The sequence below is a fragment of the Astatotilapia calliptera genome, chromosome 18 (genome assembly GCF_900246225.1).
Source record: "Astatotilapia calliptera chromosome 18, fAstCal1.2, whole genome shotgun sequence".
Taxonomy (NCBI): domain Eukaryota; kingdom Metazoa; phylum Chordata; class Actinopteri; order Cichliformes; family Cichlidae; genus Astatotilapia; species Astatotilapia calliptera.
Genome location: NC_039319.1, coordinates 29,869,327 through 29,886,595, shown reverse-complemented (window position 1 = coordinate 29,886,595; position 17,269 = coordinate 29,869,327). Strand labels below are relative to the sequence as shown.

Here is a 17,269-nt window from a genome sequence, read left to right as displayed (position 1 = left end):
AATTCCCTGAATTTAAAATACTCTCTAGACCCAGTCTAGACCCAGCTGGGGAACTACCCAGAGCTCTAAACCCAGCTAGCTAAGCTAACTCAGTAACAGTGACTCTGACAGCAGTTACTGTGGAACAGCGGCCGAGCTCAGGACACATTCAGTGTGTTTAGTCTGAGTCCTGGACTCTGATTCAATGGATTCAATCCAGCTCAGAGTTTCATGTGTTCATCAGAATAAAATACATGTACTAATATAACAGAAGTAATGCTCTGAATGCAGGACTGTAATGGAGGATAAATAAGGTTTTACAGCCTGAAAGAAACATTCAGTTCATATATTTGTAGACAGTGAAGCAGTTTTTAATACTGCAGCTGTTTCCTTCACCCGTGTGTGTGTGTGAGCCACACCTTCATGTGCTGCTTTAGAAATATGTAGTCTGACTGCTCAGACTGAGTCTAGGAGGAAAGTTCACACGCTGGAGAAAGTTTTGTTCCTAACTTTGTCAGAGTTCGGCTCCAAAGACGAAGAAGACGGAGCTTACAGTCTGTAGATGGTCCTCGTTGTGCGTGTGGAGCGAATAAAGCACACAGGAGTGTGTTTATGTCAGCAAATCAGTGTGTGTGAAGAGTCTGAGGGAGTGTGTGAATGAGACTCAACACTGAAACCAACAGTCCAAGAAAAGCGTCTGGATTTCTTTAAGTTTAACTTAAAGAAATCCAGACGCTTTTCTTTTTGTCTCCATAATGTCTCCATAATGCTGCAATGTTATCTGCCCCAGAAACACTGTGCAGAAGCTCTGATGGTGACACAGAAAAGTCAAAGTGGAGATACTTCTGTCCACCTTTGATTAGACTCATTATGAAAAGGAAAACAAAGTTTGAACACAGTCATGTTTCCAGTTCACTGACTTACATTTATTCCATGGACACTCACTCTAACCTGAACCACAGCTACAACCCAACATTGTTGAGGCCTCATCTCCTCCTTTCCTGACTGTAGAGATTAAATATGCAACAACCAACAAATAAAAGAATTTGGTTCATTTCAAAGAAATTCACACGGTGACCAAGTAAAGTAACCGTAGTAAAGGAGACAACATCCCGTTGATGGTGGGATTATTTGAAAGATTTGCTTTAGTCACGTCACCAAATGCAGTTGAACCACCCGTGGATCCATGTTTGACCATTCTACCACTCTGAGCTCTGCTTTTTAATCATTTTATTATTATCATCATTCATTTATTCAGTCTTTGGAGGGGGGCTATTTCCTAATGCCGCCCTAATAAGCTGATGTTCAAGGGGAAATATAACAGAAACTCTTTCAGTGTTATTCATTAACAAATTAACAGATAAACTGTGAAGAAAAAAAACCATGAGATTTAGAGGAGAGAGTGAGAAACTTGATCATCCATCCTCATAATACATGTTTATCAGTGATAGGTTTGTCGCTTGAACCTATTCGCTGGAACGTTGAAGACAATATAATTACACAGCAAAAGCATTGAACACCAAGTAGGCAAAGTTCTTCGTGTTACTCATGCATGAGGGAGACCTGCCTTGAGTCAAGTGTCGTTCCACCACTTGACCCCCGTCAGACTCTCAGCCAGGTTCCCCATAGCACTCCTTTTATTGATGAATATTAACGTATTATTATGTCATTAACATATAACATCTTACATAGGTATACATGTGAACAAAGAATATTGTGCGTGTGTCTGTGTGTGTCTGTGTGTGTGTGTGTGTGTGTGTGTGTGTGTGTGTGTGTGTGTGTGTGTGGGGTCAGAGTGTACCATATACCATAAATGACTTCCCTAAACCTGCTGGTCTGGAAGTCCAACAGTTCATCTAAACAATAGGCACTTAGCCTAAAACAGATACGTTTATCCTACCATAAAACAATAAGACGACCTAATAATAATAATAATAATAATAATAATAATAATAATAATAATAATAATAATAATAATATAATAATAATAATATAATAAATAAATAAATTAATTAATTAATTAATTAAAATAATAAATTAGCGTTTTGAGCTAACAGCTACAATAAGCATAAAAGATACTGTACGGCTATCATTTGTTAACATGATGCTTGTTCTTATACATGTAATACATTTATTACCAACCTGAGAGTTTATCCGCTGGTCATTCGTCATGTCGAATGACTTCTGAAATCTTAATTCAGCTCAAGACGCTGTAGATTCCCGTCAGTAACACTTTCGGTCCGCTAGTAAAACGTAGTTCTATTAATCTGCGCTTGAACCGGAACCGGATGTAAGTTCCAAAAAACTGAATTTTGGAATTGAAATTGAATTGTAGAACTGAAACTGAATGGTGAGAAGTGAAACTGAAATTATTCGAGAGCTGAATTTTTAAAGGATAAAATGCAGTTTCAAAGCAAATCAATTAATTTTCAAAATATAAATTCAATTTCAATTTAGACTAATTCAAATTCAGTTTTCAAAAGCATTTATTCAAGTTACAATTCAGATTCAATCTGAGCAATTCAAATTCAAATTGAACTTATTCAAATTCAGTTTCTGATGGCACAGATTTCTGCCCATACAGAAACCTCGGTGATCAGGACGCTGGGACTGAGAACAGGAAGTGGCTCAAACGTCACAGTTTCATAACGTCACCCTGAACTCCACTCACGGAGTTTCTGTCGCCATTGTAGTTTTTAAAGTCCCGTGATAAAGGCGGGTCTTTCTGTGAATCCACACGCTCATTGGCTAATAGCTCGAGATTGACACATCGTTATCCAATGAGCGTGCGGGAACTTCCGACATAAAGTTGTTTCCTTTGAAAAACCAAAGTCTGATTATTTTTGCCTCCACTGACGGAGCCTGTTGTTCCCGCCACAGAGACACAGTAATGTCAGAGCGGTGTTAACACTCACCCTGCCTCAGCACAGCTCTCACTCTCCTCCTGCTCTCTCACACTAAACGGAGGCTCAGCTAAACTCACTTCCTCTCTACTTACAGGAAACCAGCGCTCAGAGGAGCCGACCGGCCTCACATTTCACCCACAGACACGAACAGCGTGGAATTATTTTATGTCATAAGAAGAAACATATTCATGTTAACACTCACCTGCCTCAGCTCCACCTTCCTCCTCCTGCTGCTCTGAACGGAGGCTCAATACTTTCACTTTCACTGCTGCTCCCTAAACACAGAGGATGCTGGGACTTGTAGTTGTTTCCTTCCGGTGCGGTCTTCCTCTTTGTTTGTTTGTGTTTGTGTTCAAGTTATTTCGATCATGTAAACATCAACAGAACACGTGAAGCCACACAGAGTTTGTATGTCGAGGTGGGTAGGAGGGTTTGAGGGTTTGGGGAGGGGTCAGAGGGAAGAGATCTCGGCAGTTGCATGATCTCTAACATTAGAATCTAAAATTGTGTCTCATATAGGTGTTATTTTGGTACTTTACACGTCACACAGTTTCAACAACTCCTTATATGGTACAAATTCCTCTTTTCTTTCTGGCTTCCTGTATTTATTAATATGCTTGTATATTTCTACACTAACTTCCTGTTTTTCAGTCTGGCTGAGCACTTAGTTTATGAGTCAAAAGTGGCCTTGCTTTACAAACCTTTATTATTACATGGTGGGCCTCTCTGGTGCTGTACACAGCTGGTTCACTTCCTATCTCTCTGACAGAACTTTTATGGTGAGTATGGATACATGCTCCTCTAAGATCCATAAAATGACATGTGGTGTGCCTCAAGGGTCGGTTCTAGGCCCTGTACTTTTTAATTTGTATATGCTCCCTCTCGGCGGTGTCATCAGGAGGCATGGAGTGAACTTCCACAGTTACGCTGATGACACGCAGCTGTACATCTCCGTGTCTCCTGATGACACCAGACAAATGGATGCCCTCTTTAACTGTATCTTGGATATAAGATCTTGGATGGCAGAAAACTTTTTACAGCTTAACCAGGACAAAACTGAAGTTTTGATTGTCGGTCCTGAGGCTCAGAGAGAGAAACTCTTGTCTAAATTAGAGGCATTTTCACTATGTCCTTCGCTACAAGTGAAAAACCTGGGTGTTATTTTTGAATCTGAGCTTGGTTTTATCCCACATATTAAACATGTAACCAAAATTGGATTTTATCATCTAAAAAATATAGCCAGAGTCCGCCCTATTCTCTCTCGGGCCAACACGGAGATGCTGATGCATGCTTTCATTACCAGTCGCATTGATTACTGTAATGCCCTGCTCTCTGGTCTTCCTAAGAAGAATATTTCAACTTTACAACTCTTGCAAAACTCGGCAGCTCGTGTGCTGACGAAGACCAGAGGGCGGGCCCACATTACACCGGTTTTAGAATCGATGCACTGGCTCCCCGTGTGTTTCAGGATCGATTTTAAAGTTCTTTTACTGGTTTTTAAATGTCTTAATGGTCTTGGGCCTTCTTATCTCTCAGATCTGCTTTTACCATACGAACCCTCGCGGACCCTGAGGTCCTCTGGTACTGGCCTTTTGATTGTCCCTAAAGTCAGGACACATACTCACGGAGAGGCAGCGTTTCAGTGGTATGGTCCTCGTCTGTGGAACAGCCTGCCGGAGGAGCTCAGGGCCGCAGAGAACGTACATGTTTTTAAGAACAGGCTCAAGACCCACCTTTTTAATTTAGCTTTTACTTAGCGTTTATTTATTTTATGCTTATTTATTCTATCCTGTTATTCTATTATTAATTTAGGATTTACCTAATATTTGTTTGATTTTATTCTTATTCATTTTTTAATCTTCTTATTCTATTTATATTTATATTGTATCCTGTTCTTATTTATTTTATCATTTTACCCTATATATATTGTATTGCGTCATATCTCCAGTGTTTCCTCGGAGGGCGCTCTCTGCACCGGGGCTGTTATTGACCGTGGCTGCTGGGTCTCTCGGGTCCTCTCAGCCTGGCTGGGGGGCTCCTTTGCCTCCCTCCTGCTGTGTGCCCAGCCTGGAGGCTGCGGTCTGTGACCGGCTCCCGGTGCAGACGGCTCCCTGTTATAGTGTTTCCTCACTTGGCTCATGCGAGCCCAGCCCAATTTTTACTCTTTAAGTGTGCGCGTGTGTGTATGTGTGTGTGGGTGGGGGGATATATGTGTATTGAGAGTGTGGGGAGTGAGTTGGAGGGTGGGGTGGGCTGCTTTTAACTATGTAAAGCACTTTGTGCTACATTTTCTCTGTATGAAAAGTGCTTTATAAATAAAGATTGATTGATTGATTGATTGATTAAAGTACATAAAACAATATAATCAGAAAATAAGCACTAAGAATATATTAATTACATGACAGTTCTCCCCCTTTTCGTGTTTCCTAAGAAACACGACATAATTCCTGATTCATCCCATTAAGTGTACTTGCATGTTAAAAGGCTAAAATATAACAAAAGAGACAGACTGCCCTGCGACAGACTGGCGACCTGTCCAGGGTGTACCCTGCCTCTCGCCCTATGACAGCTGGGATAGGCTCCAGCGCCCCCCGTGACCCTGAAAAGGATAAGCGGAAGCGAATGGAATGGATGGATAACAAAAGAGATTATGCTAAACAAAATGAAACCTTTCAATTGCCCAACCCTATCTGTCCCCTCAACGGGTTGTATGTTTTCAATGTTTCCTTATTATTCCGTCATAATTACTTCTATCCACAACAAATAAATCAAGCTCTAAGACAGCACCTGTGAAATGTGAAATGTCCTAAATCTACTTCCTACACCCCCTTTTTTACCCAGAATCCCAATTTAAACCCACTTCTGACTTCCCTCAGTGCTCACTGTAAACTCCAAACAGGTACAATCAGCTTTACTGGTAAAAGGTCCTAGATTATTTTGTCAATCTTTGGAAACATCCTCTATAGAGTTAACCCGTTTCATCTTTAAAACTTAGTCCTGGTTTCTTCACCCGCTTTAACAGGTTGAGCATATCCGGCCTGAATACTGTGTTTGGGCAATTTACATAACATAGAAATCTTACAACTATTCCTAAAGTCCCTCTCATTACTCTTCATTACTTTTATGCTCACATTTAACCTGTGTCTAACGAGCTTTTAATTTCCTAAACAACACATTTTCTGGAACTATGGTTCTCTGTGCTCTGTGCTTCTTTTGGTTCCCCTTTCTCTGGTTGGTTCCGTTCGGTCTGGGGCTTCCAGGATTCTCGCCACCAATGTGGTCGCTGTGGTCCTGAAATCTTCTCCTGTAAAGGATAGAAAACACAACGCCTTTCTCTGTTACACCTCAATAATCTACTGTGTTCATCTATTGTTCCCTTAATTATTCAAAGTTGGTTCAAAATATCATGTTCTGGGCTCTGTCCTTTATATTAACTTTACTTAATCTTTATTTAATCTTAATTTACTTGATCTCAATGTTCTTTATGTGTGTGAGCAACACTTTTAATTTTATTAAACACACCCAGGGTCAGATATACACCATCACCCTATCAGCATAAAAACAGACAGAGAGGTTCCTCTTTCTGTCACATTCTTCCATACATGGCAATTTGTTTCACCTTCCAGGTGATTCCTGGGGATTTACAATTTCTTGACTCTTCTTCTGTCACTTGTTACTAGGCAGCCCAAATGCAGTTAGAAGCTAAATGAATTCCAGGCCCTCGGCCTGGCCTATGTTTAAATCATTTGTGTTTGTAAGCGTGTATGCGGTTTAACCTTCTGCTGCTCCAAGTCACTTACACAATAGATCATCGGGACATCGTGCCCAACGAAGCTTAAGACCTTGAATAGACTGAGCATCAACTCTTTCACGAGCACAACATGCAATGTGTGTATACAATGATTATAGCTGCACCTTTAATAAAAGTTTTAGTCTAATGCCAGTAGCTTTAATAAACATTTTAATGCAGTGTTAATGATGAAGGCTATATTGTAGCAGTAAAGTATTTTCTTTATTCCCACATTCCCTCTCTTGACATTTCAAAAAGAAAGGTCACCACACTTCGTGTTGTGTCACTCCTCGGCCCATTCGGCCGCTTCTAAGTCCATCAATGGCATCATGGCCACTGGAACCACCGTTCCGGGGTCCACTGCCCTCGTTATTACCTTTTCCAGCAGTCCTGTGGCACAAGGAATGAGACAACAACCGCAGGTGACCAGTATCGCTAAAAAGTGGCAGTAGAAAACATTGCAGACATGAAAAACCCCTTCCATTTCCCAAACACTGAGGTCATCCAGCTGTCCAGCAGATTGTCAATTCCCGAGTGCTCATGCATGGTTTTAGACAGAGTTTTCAGCCCCTCCAGAGCTCAGGTTACTGAGCCATCTGGAGCAGTGTTGTTGGGGATAAAGGTACAACACACTGCTCCAAACATGGCACCACACACCCCCTTTCTCCGCCAACAACATGTCTAGGGCCATTTGATTTTGCACTCCCATCAGTGAGGTCGAACCCAACTGTTCTGTGAACCCCTCCATGGCATCTCTGGTCAGGTTAGAGAGGCTCAGCACATTATAATGGACATAGTTTATGCGATCAACATTCTTATTTGGAGTTATCCATATGAACATACTTTCAAATCCTGAAGCTAGTTGGTCCACTAGTTTATACTTATCTGGAACTCCCCTGGGCACTCCTATTGAGTCAATCCAGGTAGGCGAGTTCATTCTAGGGTCATAAGCATGTTTCCCCTGTGTCCCTCTCTTTGCCAAAATGCGTCTCTTACGTCTGGCCGCCAATGTGCGTGTGTTGCGTTGTCGTATGGCTTTTACTTTGTTCCCGATTATCATGAGTGGAGCTCCGAGTCGCACCATTGCGCACGTCCCTTCACTTCCCATATGGGCACGAACCAAAAGGGTTTTACGTCCACAATAATAATAGAGCCCACTTCTTGCCCATGTTCCAATTAAAGTGTTCGTTTGGCTTACTTTGTTTGTGGTTCTCCCTGTGACTGTGACAGAGCACCAACTTGGGTCAATCTCTCCCAACTTGTACTTTACCATATCCGTTGAGAATTTAAAGCATGTGTAGTTGTTTCGTTTGGGCATGAATGGTCCTACTTGTGTTTGCTTGTGAATTAGGGGAAATGAGCTGGACAAGATAGTCCAGTTGCCAGTACTCACCGCTTCTCTAGTAATCCGCAACATGCAGTCATAGCCCCACTTGTCCTCTGGATACAGTGGTGCGGGCTCCGTGAACAAACGTGGTCTAGCTGAAGCACAGGCAACACAATCAGATACATGTTGTTCTTTAGCATTTTGAGCCACCCAGTCCAGCCAGAGGTTACTGTCACTGAAGCCGGTGACACGCTCAATCAGGTCCTCAGTCCTAGTGTAATCCACCGTCAGGACTGGTCTCCTGGTCTCCCGTTTGTTTCCTGCTCCTCTTAATGTAATGGTACATTTTATTTTACTTTATCAGACTTACCCAAAATATATATGCTTTCATTACTTTGCTCCTGTCTCCCTCCAGTAGCAGCTCTTTTAATAATTTACTGTTTAAAAGGGAAAAAAACCTTGGTCACTTGGAGAAGTCTTTCTTATTCTATAACTGCATTTTTATATGAAAAGTCTAGCGATCCCCTATTTGACTCATAAATATTACTTTGGTTGTAATTATTTTCCTCTATCAAACTTAATTGACTTCTACAGTGGCCTGCTTTTGTTAATAGTAACATGAGTAACATCCAACATTTTCTCCCCTTTAGCATCTGGTATTTCCCCCACTATATAATGTACTACCATAATCTACACCCAGTCAATAAAACAGAATTTTCTCAAAGCAAACATCAGCAACCCAAAATCAGCAGCCCCAGAATTAAGTCTTCCGCTCCTCCTGCTCATGGCAAAAGCAAAGCAAAGCAAAGCAAAGCATCCCCTTTCTCATGCCAGCGTGGTGAATTGTTTGTCAACATCTACTCATCCTACTCTTGGTCCAGTCTTTATCTCAGTGTCCAGTCAGTCCAACCTTTAGTCCACATCGTCAGTCCAGTCACAGTCCAGTCACACAGATTCACACCAGATATTGCTGATAGTGGAGACTCCTGCGCAAATAATCAGATTCTCCACCCTCAGCAACGTGAGCTCATTCATTTGTTTTATTTTGTTTTGTTTTTTAGGAAAAGAGTTCTTTATGCTCTTGGACTGGATTGACTTGCTGCAATCATTTTAGACAGGGACTTACAACCTGATCAGGTCCCCACAGGTCGGCTTTTCCTCAGCCAGTTGTAATCTGGAAAAGCTCACCTTATATTTGTTCTCCCGAAAAATTTTACAGCGCTGTTAATTCAATCTTGCAGGCCTGCTTAGAACAAAAATCAGAAAAAGAGAGCTGATTATTAGCTCATCAGAGCACAAAACATCATCACCTGACAGGTTTTCTCTAAGTGCACTGTTACCATTTTAAAGGGCCCAGTTCTAACCATGTCCATGTTTAATAAAACTCCCTCTATTAAAATAAGAAAACAACCCAAACCTAACCGACAGAATCAACCCATCACTAAAACAACAACCCCAAAAATCTTAATCACAGAAAAGTTTTGCCTCAAGTTCTTCAGCATCCTGACAGTCTGAGGTCAACTGACATAGTCTCACCTGCTCAATACACAGAAAATCTTGTTAAAAGCTGAACAGTTTTGCAGACCATTGATATTCTCATTAAGCCCTTTCTAAAGATGTTATAACCATCTATCATCACTAAATTCTAAATTTCTTTTCCAAATCTGGACGACTGCACTTAGTCACAGACCTGACCACTTTATTTAATTATCCTGTCTGTTACCAAGCCTTTCTTCTCACACAGTCACAGTGTGTGTTTCAGTGCAAGCTTCACTCATCCAGTCAGACAGGAAACACAAGTTCTTCTTTTTCTTTTGCTGTCCCCAGTCATTCAACTCATTTGCATACTGAGTCATATCTCAAGAAGTTGCCGTGACAAGACAAATGCATATTTAAACATCACCACATTATTGAATTATTTTTATTTTCTTTCTACAGTAATAACTTGTTTTGATCAATCTGTACAGGAGCACTTCTAATTCACTATTCTAAAAACTACTTTAAGCTTTAATCACTTTTTCCTTTTCACAAGAATCACTCTACTGTCCTGGAACTTCCCTGAGTTATTCCTCAACTTCAGGATTTAAGTGTGTTACATTCACACTATTTTAACACTGATGAAAGATAACAAGCTGATTTTCATTGCATGTGTGTTATTAGTCAGGTTTAATCGATGTCTGTGCAGTGGAGCTGCAGATCCACCAGGGCATGTTCTCAAAGCTGCCTTTCCTACACATTTCTCTGCTATAACTGGATCATTTTTTAACTACTTTGCTATGAGTCTAATGGTCTTTGTATCACTTTTTCATCACACTAAGCGACTTGGACAAGATGATAAACAGACTCAAATGCTGAAGATGCTGTCTAATCTTCATGAGCTCTCTTGTCTTTGTAAGGTTAATACATTTTCTGCTTGTGTGTGTGATTTTGTGTATGTTTCTTTTTGCAGTGTTTCAGACTCCTTCACAATTTTCCCACTTAAGCAGTCAGTTTTCTTTTCCCCAGGTTTGCTAACCCAAATTTAGATTTCCCACATTAAATAACAGCGTTCCTCTGTGTTCTCACCTACTGCTCTCACTCCTTTGTCCTCTCCCACTTCAACAGTCCAATAACAGGAAGTTCTCTTTCAGCTTTGTCCTGCATTCTCCACTGTCTCTCTTTAACTGCCATGTTATTGCTCTTTGGAGCTGCATTCCTCATCTTCAGTTAGGAGTGAGAGCTCGCTTGTCAGGTTTAGTGACACATGACGCTGTAAACAATTCAGCCAGAAACTTGGCCTGAACGTTTCCAGTGATGTTAAACTATAACTTTCTTCCGACTGCTGCATGTGGGAAATTGATCCTGGTCTGCTTTTCACCTAAAAGTGACAAAACTAAGACATTTTCATTATTATCATCACTGCTTAAACAACACACTTCTCTCTCTCCGGCCAGAAACTCCAATTTATGTCATATATTCACATTCGTGAGTGTAAGCGTGTCTTTGTTGCGTGTATGTTGTGTATTCATATTAATATTGAGTGTAAGCTGGTCTTCATTGCCTTGATGTGTTTTTATAATCAGATTTAATTCCTGCATCTTTGCACTGAGCTGTGGATTCAAATGGCCTCACTTCTGATTCTCTCCAAAAATAATTTCACATGTAACAATTTTTGTATGTGTGCTTTCTATTCATTCATGTAATTATTAGTTTATGCATTTCTTTCTCTCTCTCCCCTTTTTTAAAAAAAAAGAAAAAAAAAGAATTACCTTTCTGTTATGATGCTCTGGACATTTCTAAACCTCCACCAGTTCAGCCTCCATTTTCAATCCAATTCCCCACACGCTCTCACTCGAACTCGTCCGGCTTGACCTCTCACTGGTCCCTGTCCCTTTTCTCACAGTTTCCTGTGTGGCCTTCAAATCTCCAGCAAACACAGGCCCAACTCAGCTGTTTCCTCTTCTCTGTTTCTTCTCTCTTGATCTTTTCAGTCTTTTCTTGTCGGTTAACTCCCAGCATGGTAAATATCACGTCCAGTGCCTTCACACAGTCATGTCACTGGTTAAGTTCCCAGCTTGTAATTCAAAGCTCATGTTTCATCAGTGGTGTTCATACATGCTGCTGCCTGACCCTTCAGTGTTTTAGGTCAGTTGCACTGTCTTTTGCCTGCTGTTAACTCTTCAAGTCCACGGTGTTCTGTCTGTCTTCTGTCTTCATCAGGAGATTGACTGTCCTTTAAGCTTCTTCTCAGGATAAGGACAGAATGAGAGGTCAAGCTGTCAAATTTTTAAGCCAAAGCCTGTTTGTCGTCCCAAATCTGTTAATCTATCATTTTGCTGCTGTACTCATGTTTTGAGGTTGAGTAAGTCCATGGGCACCTGTATTAACACACTAAAACACTTATTTAATATCATTTTCCCACACATCAGCCAGTTCCTTTTATGGGCATGCAAAGTTGTTCACTTCCTGCCAGACCCAGACACAGACTCTCTTCTCAGACTTCCTTTTTTCACACACTCTGCTATGAACCCACGATCTTCACCCCAGTAGTGTTATTATTACTTATTTGTTATTTTGTACAAATCACACAGAATCACTCAGATGCAGTACCCACATCGTTCACACACTTAGAATCACACACTTGTGATAAACTATTTTCATCAAACATGCTGTTTAGAATCAGAAAGAGGAAGTAGACCGCACCCTGTTAAGTGCGTATACGACCTCAAACTGAAAGAAAAACAATTAAAACCTCTAATCAATTCTCACATTACACACCAAAATCAAAAATAAGTCACACCAGCATTTATTACTGAAATTCTTGCCTAGTTAAACTTGCTATTTAAACAGAGATATTTGTCTTTAATGCCTCAGGGTTTAGGCCCGACACAATATCTGCAGTATGCACAATTCATCCACTATAGACCAAAATATAAATCAGTTCATCAAAATTCACTAAAAGAAACCCAAACTTTATTTATTATGTTCTAATATACATAAGCCAGCGTCTAAAAACCCACAAATTCAGCGATGTTCACAATAATATATTTATAGAATCACCAATGATTAAAAGGATTTCACAACATGCATATTTTCATTTCAACACACACTCTCAGCATCCTTCCAGCCTTAAAAGCGTCAACCAACCCAAACTTTACCCATAGGTATAAGTCGAGGTTCCACGCCCGAAACCCGGTTTCTCTCAGTCAAACAAGTGCATTAAATCATCCCGGACGACAAGAAATGGTCCTTTGACCACTGGCTATTAAGGAATGACCCCAGTTTTCGCGGTGGCTAACCGAACTAACCCTCCCCCGGAGGACTCTGACCCGCGTCCGGGCACAGAGTTGAAGCGTAACCTTCTGAGCAAATGCACTTCTTTGGGATCCCCGCCCCCATTCTAAACAATTTAATCTCTTTGAAAACACCACACAAAACCACACAAGCAATTTTATTGATGTCCAAGCCCGGCTTTATACTCAATAGGGACAAACCAATGACCAATTCCCTATTGTCCTATATTCTCTTAAACACACATTGTTTCTTTTTCTCTTTTACCATGAAATACCATATTACCTTTAACTCAGTACTGTCATTCTCAAAGTTTCATTATCCTTACTTCAAAGCTTTACTTTATTCTAAAGAATTTAGTTCTACCACTACTGAGCCAATTTAATAGTTAAGATCGTCAACTCAGCGAACAGATAATTTAGAATTCATCCAATATGCACACATTTGCTTTTTCTTTGAACAGGTTTGTTCCTACTGTTGAAATCTCCCAATTCTTTTAATCTTTGGGCTGAAGGAAGGACAGTACTCGGTGTATAAATGCTCAATCAACAATCATTTATTTCTATACAATTCAACACTTAAGAGCATTAGAACGTCCGGACGGGAGAGATGCCTGCAGAGGGTCCACAGCATGTCTCAAAATGGTGACAGATTTCACAGCCTCTTATAGCTCCTAGTGGCCCCCACCTAGTCATAAAAGCCTAAACATTCACATTCTTTCTCTCTTACCTTTCAAATGTACTTAGACTAGAACCTCTCTCTAAGTTATGACCTCGGCTCCTTGCTCCTCTGCTCTACAGAAGGTGGGGGTATGGAATGTGTCCCCTGTCCTAGACACAAAGTCTCCTGAACAATCTTTCTTTTTATGATTCAGCAGTAAAGCATGTCAAGAAAACGGTGTAACACATTCACAGCAGTGTCGAGTAATACAGGTCAATCCAATAGATCTAATGATTTTCACACTCTTTTAAGTCAGAAGTATAATGCAAACTAAAACTACATACTGATCACACACTCTATATTAAGGGGTATAATATGATCTACAGCAGTATCATAATTCAACTACTTTGATTACATATATAAGGTAACATATGATAACAGAATAATCTCACAATTCCCCCTTTGATCTCTTTTCTCAAAGAGATCACTTACAACATACACTCTAGTGTTGCAATGTCCACGTCTCCTTGGTCCTGAGGCCCTCTGTCCCCCTTTAACGGGTGGACCATATGTGGGATGACCTCTGTGTTTACGCAGTTCAGATGCAAGAAAAGTTAGATTTACAACCATAACAGCAGTTACAGATGACACTTCCATCACTCCCCAATTCTCCCACAGCTTTATTTTGGTGCTCCAGTTTTCCACCCCCATTTTGATGCCACCTTATACCTTTCAAATGTACTTAGACTAGAACCTCTGTCTAAGGAGCTTTTCACCTTTATTTTTATTGCTGCAGCTACCAGTGTCTTCCAGTTGGGTGATTCTCAGCTTCTTTCTTCGACCTCAGGGGTTAGACCACCCTTTAGTCGTTGCACAGTTCTGGGGATTATTCTGCCCCGATTTCAAACAAAGATCTGTGTGTTTTGGGGTCACTGCCATGTCCCCCTTTTTCGCCAAGAGCCTCTCGAACCTCGTTGGTCTGGTGTTCCTGGTTTTCGCCAACCCCTTCATGGTTATTGCTGTGTTTGTGGGATCCATCTTCTCAAGGAGCCCAACTGTCATGACACTTGACCCCAGTTGCTGTCTCGGCAGTCCCTACATCTGTCTCTGCTGTGAAGGGTCCTCATATCTCCGTGTCCCTGTCTGGTGTTTGATCCTTTCTCTGCAAGAGACAGAAAACCGAAACACCTCTCTCCCTAGCCTTGATAATCGAATATTGTTATCCATTGTTCTTCTAATGATTCAAATTTGGTTCAAAATATTATGTTCAGGACTTATTCTAATCATAATCTGTGTGTATAAAAGTAATCAAAAATTAATGAACCATCTCTAAGTCTAACACATTATAAGCTTTAAGTTTTACCATAGCTAAATTATTAAACACAAAAATAAACTCATAGCAATTTTCATATAGAAACTTAAAAGAAAAGGTTAGTGACATCATATCTCCAAAAGCATCAGAAATTCTCCGTCCATCACAGTCCAGTCACATGCATTCATTCACACACATTCATACCAGATGTTGCTGATAATGGAGTCTCACGTGCAACCTATTTGAGCATCCATCACCAGCAAGATGACGTCATCATTTTAAAAGGAAAACAATTCCTTGTTTTTTGTTTTTTTTTTTGGACCGGATTGTCTCGCTGCAATCCTTTTAGACTCAGGACTTCTCATGTGTTCAGTGTCCCCTATAAGTGAATTTCTCCCAAGCCAATTACAATCATGGAGAAGCACACTTTGCAACTGTTTACAGTAATAATATTTTATAGCGCTTTAAATCTCAATCTTTCAGGCCTGGTTTAAAGAGCTGATTGTTAAATCATGAACTCACAAAATATCACCACGTCACCACCGGTGGATCACACCTCTCATTTGTTTTTCCTCAGTGCACTGTAACAAAAACGAAAACAGACGTGACCAACAAAACACTAATAACAATAACACAAACTAGGGCCCGTTGCAGACATGTCCAAACATAAAACTATCCCTCTCTCGCTTACGAGAAAGAAAACAAGCCAAAGCTCACTGATAAAATCAAGCTAGCACTAAGCAAAACCAAAAAATAAACCAAACACTCACAGGAACGTTTTGCTTCCTGCTGGGACAATATTGTGTGGGAATGAGAACCTCAGGTGCCGTAACACCTTTTGTTCCTCCTTGAATTGTCTCAATCTCAATCACAGAAAATGCCGTACTCCAACCTAAAACTTACACTATTAATTCATCCTTTTCACTCTGTGCCACTGTTCCTCATCAGGGCTGTGTGAAGCACAGCAAAGAATTCAGTCAAGGCCTTGAGCCATAAACAGACATCACGCACAGACATTGTTTTCATAACCAAACCGTTTTAGACCTTATTCCTTAACTCTACATAAATGCCCTCTAGGTGACATATAACACATTCTAAGTAATCAATGGTAATCAATGGCTCCTCATAAAATTATGTATTGGGATGTTTGTGTGCAGCATTTTGCATATCAGCATAAGCAAAGCATTCTTCATTGCATCAGCGTGTGTGTGCGTGTGGATCACTCTTCATTGCACAAGCGTGTGCATATGTATGGGTGTGCATCACTTCTCAGTGAATCAGCATTCCAATTTGTGCGTGTGTGTGTTCCTCTTCATTCTGAGTCAGTGCATGTAGATGTGTGTGTTTGTGTGGGTGTTTGTGTTCATCACCTTCCTGTTCTGGTGTTCTGGGTAAACCACGGCCTGAAGCATGCCCTGGGGTCCTGCCCTCCTCCTTTTCAGTTCGTTTGCGACCATTGCTGCTGCTGCTGCTCAAAGTTCTGTCCGTCCTGGTTCTGACCCCACTTGGGGCAGTCCTTTCTCCAGTGTCGATGCTCACCGCAGGTGAAACCTGCATCTTCTACTGTGTTTTTTGTCCATTCTGAGGTGCCTTTTGACCTCAGTTACTCCTCCTGTCCCGGTCACGCCCTTTTCGCCGCCCGATCCTCCGTGTTGGTCCATCACTGTCCTGCACAGTGTTAATGCAAAGTTATCAAGGTCAGCATTGTTTTGCTCGGCCTTACTTTTCATCTGGGCTTGGCGGGCGTCTCGTCACAGCTCTGTCAGCTGACGTAGTCTGAGAATTTTCCCCCGTGTAGTGAAACGGGCCTTAGATTTAGTGCTCTCCGTCTCTGCTGCATGAGATCACATTCCTGCAGCACTGTTGACATTTTCAGGTCGTTGTTGTGGGTCCAGCTGTTGCAGCATTTGGTCAGTGTCACGTATGGGGGAGAGCAGGAGTCCAGTCAGCCTCGGCTTTCAGGGCCGGCAAAGCAGCCTGTAATTAAGCATAAAGAGAAAAAACAAAAACAAAACAAAAAACAGACTAAAAACAAAAACAAACAAACAGGAAAATTATGTTGTGTTGGCTGTGTTATTTAGACGGGGAAACAACGGGGCCAGGCCCTGTGTCAGCCTTCTCTCCCCCTTTTTTTTTTTTTTGTTTTTTCTCACCATATAATCCACTCATGACCCACCAAGCTGACAGGACAACACAGGTACATGTTAAAATTCTCAACATCATGTTTAAAAGCCCCAAAAAAGGAACTTTCTTTCATTCAGTAATCACTTGTATTAATCAATCAGCAGAAAACATGTCACAATTTGACTCTTTTTACCACTAAGACCAGTGTTTCTTTTTGAAGTTAAGTTGTTGTCCTGCAACCCAGAGAGTTTATTTGTTAGTAGTGGATAAACTTTATTATTTAACAGCAGGTGTATGTTAAGTTTCACTGCTTTAAACTTGCTGGAAAATCTTCACATGTTCATGAGTCTAAGCTGTTTCTTCATTGCATGTGTGTGCATTTTGTAGGCAAGCAGGTTAAT

The 17,269-nt window shown here is 40.9% G+C and overlaps 1 protein-coding gene across 3 annotated transcripts in view; it reads right to left on the bottom strand.

Moving 5' to 3' along the window:
• LOC113010996 (protein NLRC3-like) overlaps positions 1 to 17,269 on the bottom strand; it is a 309,661-nt gene that overhangs the window by 117,438 nt on the left and 174,954 nt on the right. The window lies entirely within an intron of this gene.